At 35.8% G+C, this 6,787-nt stretch overlaps 1 pseudogene; it reads left to right on the plus strand.

Moving 5' to 3' along the window:
• The first annotated feature begins 2,308 nt into the window (after nt 1-2,308).
• On the plus strand, nt 2,309-4,680 carry LOC107557148 (extracellular calcium-sensing receptor-like; annotated as a pseudogene).
• Nucleotides 4,681-6,787: the final 2,107 nt, after the last annotated feature.

Below are 6,787 nucleotides of genomic sequence, written 5' to 3' on the forward strand. Positions count from 1 at the left end.
GCGGTGTTCCTGCATGGCTTTGACCAACAGATGGCGCTAGCGTGCTGTCACTCTTGGGTTGCGCATGCGTCGAGTAAGTCTTTTTATTTTTTTATTTTTTATTTTTTTGTGTGGATTAGGCTAAGTCATTATTATGAGAAAGTTTCACATTATTTCGAGAAACTAAGTCATTATTTCGAGAAAGTTTCTCATTATTACGAGAAATTAAGTCATTATTACGAGAAAGTTTCTCATTATAATGAGAAACTAAGTCATTATTATGAGAAAATAAGTCATTATTATGAGAAAGTTTCTCATTATAACGAGATACTAAATCATTATTTCGAGAAAGTTTCTCATTATTAACAGAAAATAAGTCATTATTACGAGAAAGTTTCTCATTATTATGAGAAACTAAGTCATTATTACGAGAAAGTTTCTCATTATAATGAGAAACTAAGTCATTATTACGAGAAAGTTTCTCATTATAATGAGAAACTAAGTCATTATTACGAGAAAGTTTCTCATTATAATGAGAAACTAAGTCATTATTACGAGAAAGTTTCTCATTATAACGAGATACTAAGTCATAATTTTGAGAAAGTTTCTCGTTATTATGACTTACAGAATTATATTTTTTTATTCAGTGGCGGAAACGGGCTTCCATACGAGACCGTGCTACCGCGACTGTCAAGAGCGGCTCGACGGTGTTGTGTCCCGCAGCAGCAGTATGTATGATGTGTGCCGTCAGCGCAGCGGAACAGTTCTGCGTTTAAATGCAAGCAATAGGCTTAATCTTGCCGCAAAGCAGCGGCAAAAGTAATTACCATAAATGTGACAGGGGGAAATAGTAAGGATATATCTAAGTTGTTTAGTAATAAACTGGTGTTTTCTGAGTCGGTGTTGCAAGGATGAAGTTGCCGATCCTGACTCGCCATCAGACGCGCCTTTAGAGAGAAGTGCATCTTTACGGATTATCAGAATCAGAATCAGAAGAGTTTTATTACCAAGTATGTTTACACACACAAGGAATTTGACTTGACGACAGGAGCTTCCAGTGTAGAAGAAAGTACAAACATAGTGCAGACATACATGATAGTGTAGACATACATAGGAATAACACAGTAGGGATGTAATATAAAACTAATATAATAAAAAAAAAATAAGTCATTATTACGAGAAAGTTTCTCATTATAACGAGATACTAAGTCATAATTTTGAGAAAGTTTCTCGTTATTATGACTTACAGAATTATATTTTTTTATTCAGTGGCGGAAACGGGCTTCCATACGAGACCGTGCTACCGCGACTGTCAAGAGCGGCTCGACGGTGTTGTGTCCCGCAGCAGCAGTATGTATGATGTGTGCCGTCAGCGCAGCGGAACAGTTCTGCGTTTAAATGCAAGCAATAGGCTTAATCTTGCCGCAAAGCAGCGGCAAAAGTAATTACCATAAATGTGACAGGGGGAAATAGTAAGGATATATCTAAGTTGTTTAGTAATAAACTGGTGTTTTCTGAGTCGGTGTTGCAAGGATGAAGTTGCCGATCCTGACTCGCCATCAGACGCGCCTTTAGAGAGAAGTGCATCTTTACGGATTATCAGAATCAGAATCAGAAGAGTTTTATTACCAAGTATGTTTACACACACAAGGAATTTGACTTGACGACAGGAGCTTCCAGTGTAGAAGAAAGTACAAACATAGTGCAGACATACATAGGAACCGCGTGCGCGGAGCTTCACTAGGGCGCCGGCGCGTTTCCCTCTTCTGCGTCTGCACGCGCGTTTGAACAACACCGCTGTACCTCCGACTAGAATGTCCAACAAAACGTCCGAATAATCAAAAACCGGAAAAATGTTGTCCGGGATGTGCTGCTTAATGTTAAGGAGCTTGTCTCTGGTAAAACTTATAGAAGAAGAATGACAAAACACAGAACAAACAAACAAAAACAATAGAAGAATTGCGGAGCTCACCGTCCTTGCTGCCATTTGCGGCGCCATGCTGATGAGGTGCTGATTATGATTATAATGAAAGGTATAAGATTATAATGAGTTTTTGATTTTGATTTATTTTATTTCGTTAAGTAGTAATTTAAAGCTTTCTATGTCTGTGAGACATGTATTCGCTGAGTTTTGGTTCATTTTTGTGAAGCGCTCCTATTCAAGACGAGATGGCAGAAACAGCCACTAAAGTCTTCAGGGAGTGCAATTTTTACTGAGATCTGGGAAGCCCTGTTTCAGTGTAAATACTCGAACAAGAACGATTCAGTGTTCACAACTCCATATACAGGCAAGGAGGAACTGTCCCAGATGCAAATCACTTTTACAGACATGTCACTCATGCCCATCTTCAGCAATGTGTATAAAGGAGTGTATGCTGTTGCTCATACACTTCATAACGTTCTGGGCTGCAAGGAAAAATGTGCCTCAAAGAAGCTTGATCCTTTAACAGTGGGTTAACACTAAGTTGAGAAAGATTAAACTTTTTGATCAATGACTGGTTAACATTTAAAAAAATTCTGTCTCTCGCTCCCTATTTTTCATTTTCTGACGCACTTGCGAAAGGTGCATTTCAAAACCAAAGATGGTGAGGAGGTTTACTTTGATGAGAATGGTGAGGCAGTGGCAAAATATGAAGTAATAAATTGGCAACCAAGGAAAAACAAAAAAACATACACAATGAATTTGTCACTGTTGGGCTTTATGATGCCTCTCTTCCTGTGAAAGATCGTTTGGCAGTGAATATGGATTCAATTGTATGGGCAAATAATGTAACAAAGGTGAGGGTAAAAGACAACATTTTTCATTGCCAATAAAGAAATAATACAATATAATAAATAAAAAAAACAAAAAGTAAACCGTGTATGCTGATGGACTTTGCAATTGTATAGATACAATAATATGTTCAACAGTGTATAAAGTTTAAATATTTGTCACAGGTACCGGTGTCTGTGTGCAGTGAGAGCTGCCCCCCTGGCACTAGGAAGGCTATGAAGAAAGGAATACCTATATGTTGTTATGACTGCATACCATGCACAGAGGGAGAAATCAGTAACTGTAATAATAATAATAAACAGAGTAAAGGTAACTACAACTAGGCAAATCTACATATTTAATGTAATAATTTCACATTAAACGTTACATTTGTCAATAATAATAATAATAATAATAATAATAATTATTATTATTATTATTATTACCCTATTTATCACACCTCATATAGATTCTATTACATGTTTGCGGTGCCATCAAGACTTCTGGTCAAATCTGCAAAAGGATGGATGTGTTGAGAAGGAGACTGAATTTTTGTCTTTTGAGGAAATCATGGGAATCTTGCTTACAACCATTTATATTTTTGGTGCATTTATTACAATGATAATTGCTGTCATATTCTTCAAGTATGTTATGTCTTTATATGTTTTTGTAGGTGAATCATGAGATGACAGACACCACGAGGTGCAGACCTCTTTTACTTCAAGCAACTGCTGATGATGTCACACAGGTACGGGTAGCACACTCATACAAAATACATGACAACATATCAAAATACCCCAATAGTGAAAGCCAACAACTCAGAACTGAGCTTCCTGCTTCTGTTTTCACTGATGTTGTGTTTTCTCTGTTCACTTACTTTCATTGGTCGGCCCACTGAGTGGTCCTGTATGTTGCGTCACACAGCATTTGGGATCACTTTTATCCTCTGTATCTCCTGTGTTCTAGGGAAAAACTATAGTGGTGTTAATGGCCTTCAGGGCTACACTTCCAGGAAGAAATGTCATGAAATGGTTTGGGCCTCCTCAACAGAGACTCAAGTGTTCTTGGATTCACACTCATACAAGTGCTTATTTGTGTGCTTTGGTTAACAATATCTCCACCCTTCCCCTTTAAAAATCTAAATTACTTCAAGAAAAATATAATTTTAGAGTATGATGTAGTTTCATCTATAGGTTTCTGGGCTGTTCTGGGTTATATAAAGAGATCTGGCATGAAACTCTAGATGGCGCAGTCCGATAGGTCTAACTCAATCTGACCCATCATTATCACATGGCACAGCTGATTGGTTCTCTCCTGCATCGGTAGCCAATGAGCTCACTGCTCAACATTAAAATATATGACTAGTGTTTGCTGTAGCAGTTGCAGCTTGCTTCAGAAACCCTCCACCTTCCCCAGCTTCACCTATATAGATCTGCTACGAGGTAATCATGTATGCTATATGGGGGGGGGGGGGTTATTTCATGTATATTTGCAGCAACAATATTCCTTACATGCTCAAAGCAGCATGTTGTGGATGTATTGGCAGTAGCAAGTCTCAGTACTTTCTCTGCAGCAGCAGCATAGCAGATCTATTCCGCCAAGACCAAATAACATTAACATTGTCATGTACATTACCATGCCAATCCCACCAAGAGTTGTCAGCTTTCCTGGTCCGTAAATTGCCTGATAAGTTAAATTAAGCCAAATTCATCACATTCAGTATGCCTATATTCTGTGCTGTGTGGATTACTTTTATTCCAGTTTATGTAAGCTCTCCTGGAAAGTTTACTGTGGCAGTAGAGATATTTGCTATGTTAGCCTCAAGTTTTGGTTTACTATTCTGTATTTTTCTCCCAAAATGCAATGTGATTTTACTTAAACCGGAGAAGAATTAAAAAAAAGCACATGATGGGCAAAATAACATCAAACTAAGACAACTAACTGACTAACATGGTCTGTAAATAAAAATACCCTTTATTACAAATTTGTAAATAAGTTAAGGTATGAATAAATAAAATGCAACATGAAATGTGTCATATATATATATATATATATATATATATATATATATATATATATATATATATATATAACCCTTGTTCTTCATAACCTCTGCATTCGCTCTGGCATGCTGGATATTAGCTTCTGGGCCAAATCCTGACTGATGGCGATCCATTCTTGCCTTATTAGTTCTCGGAGTTGATCACAATTTGTGGGCTTCTGCCTGTCCACTCGCCTTTTGAGGACGGACCACAGGTCACAGATTGCTCATGGATCGTTGGAAGAAGTTGCTCTTGCAGGACGTTTTGATACCATTCTTTATTCATGGCAGTATTTTTGTGCAGAATTATGAGAGAGCCCACTCCCTTTGGAGATAACCATTGCTAACAAGAACACGATGACTGGAAGTGTTTCTTCCTTCCTTTTATAGCAATCTGTCTGCTCTTACAATCTAATTAGTATGATAGTGATTTTACCTGACTAGTACTCATTCACACTTTCACATGTGCTGCTGATATGATTAGTCAATTAATGTTAGCTGGTCATTTTGTGTCAGGATAAAAAAACAGTGACATTTTTGTTTGTTTGTTTGTTTTGTGTGAAAAGTTCATTTTTTGGCCAATTAAGATTTTATCAATTATTTAAAATGCATCGGATCACTCTACACAATAATCTAGAAACAATGTGAATGAACACCACAACAGCTTAAACATCAAACTTTCCAAAACACAAAATTTATGTCACTGTCAAAACCTTTGGCCATGACTGTATATATTTATATATCAATTAAAAATGTGTAAGAAACACACAACACATCAGTTACAATGGATGTTTAATTATATCATGACCTGTGATGAAGTAGATGGGATTTCTTCCTTAAACATTTTATTTAGCTTCTATTTTAATTAACAAATAAATATTATGCAGGTAAATTATATATATACATACATATACATATACATACATATAAAACCAGAGCTCTCTTCCACCCTCAATACCATGACTGAGGCGAAACCCTTGAGCAAGGCAATGAACCCCCAACTGCTTCCCGGTCGCCGCAGCAATATGGCTGCCCACTGATTTGGGTGTGTTCTGATAGTTGATTGCAATTTAAAGGCACCTATGTAGAAACTCATAATGTAATAACTGCACATAATGTAATAAAATGTTCATAATGTAATCATTTTCTCAAAACGTAATAAAACCTTGAGCTCATAATGTAATAATAATTTTTAAATGTAATAAAAAAAAATCACATAATGTAATAGGTTATTGTATGGGAAATGTATTACATTATGAACACACTGTGGCAACTTATAGTGTAATAACAGTTCATAAGGTAATACCAGCACATAATTTAAAACAATTATTATTATTATGTTTACAATATCATAATTATCTTTCAATATAATAAATTTGAGCACAAAACAATCATAGTTTTATTAAAAGAAAATTAGGCTGATTAGGCTACATTGTGAACTTTTATATATATATACAAACCCAATTCCAAAAAAATTGGGACACTGTACAAATTGTGAATAAAAACAGAATGCAATGATGTGGAAGTTTCAAATTTCAATATTTTATGATGATATGATTAGACAGTTTTATCTTTCTGAGGTAAATTTCACATAACTGACACATTCTCACATATTCGAATGCTGTTATACTGATGATTTCCCTGGTTAAAACCGCTTATGGGCACAGAAATTATGCATGATTGTAAGTTGTACTTTATTTTTCAACATATCCTCTGATGTACATTCACATTTTAACTTGTATTAAAGTGAAGAATTGTTAATTTAACTTGCTCCGTGCAGATAACGTGATCTATCTCAGACTACATTAGACTTTGGAAACTTTTATTTGTTTTTTTTTTCAAATTAGTTCATAAAAATTGTCTTCAATTCAAGGACATAGAATTTAGTAGGGGCACAATTGAATTGTTCCTAGCAATAATTTTGATCAATTAAAATATGTGTAACCACTGCCACTGTCATCATACCACGGACATTACCTGAGATGTTAAAGTCCACATGAAGTAAAAATTTACAA

This window comes from Sinocyclocheilus grahami, unplaced genomic scaffold (assembly GCF_001515645.1).
Source record: "Sinocyclocheilus grahami isolate Dianchi unplaced genomic scaffold, SAMN03320097.WGS_v1.1 scaffold591.1, whole genome shotgun sequence".
NCBI classification, from domain to species: domain Eukaryota; kingdom Metazoa; phylum Chordata; class Actinopteri; order Cypriniformes; family Cyprinidae; genus Sinocyclocheilus; species Sinocyclocheilus grahami.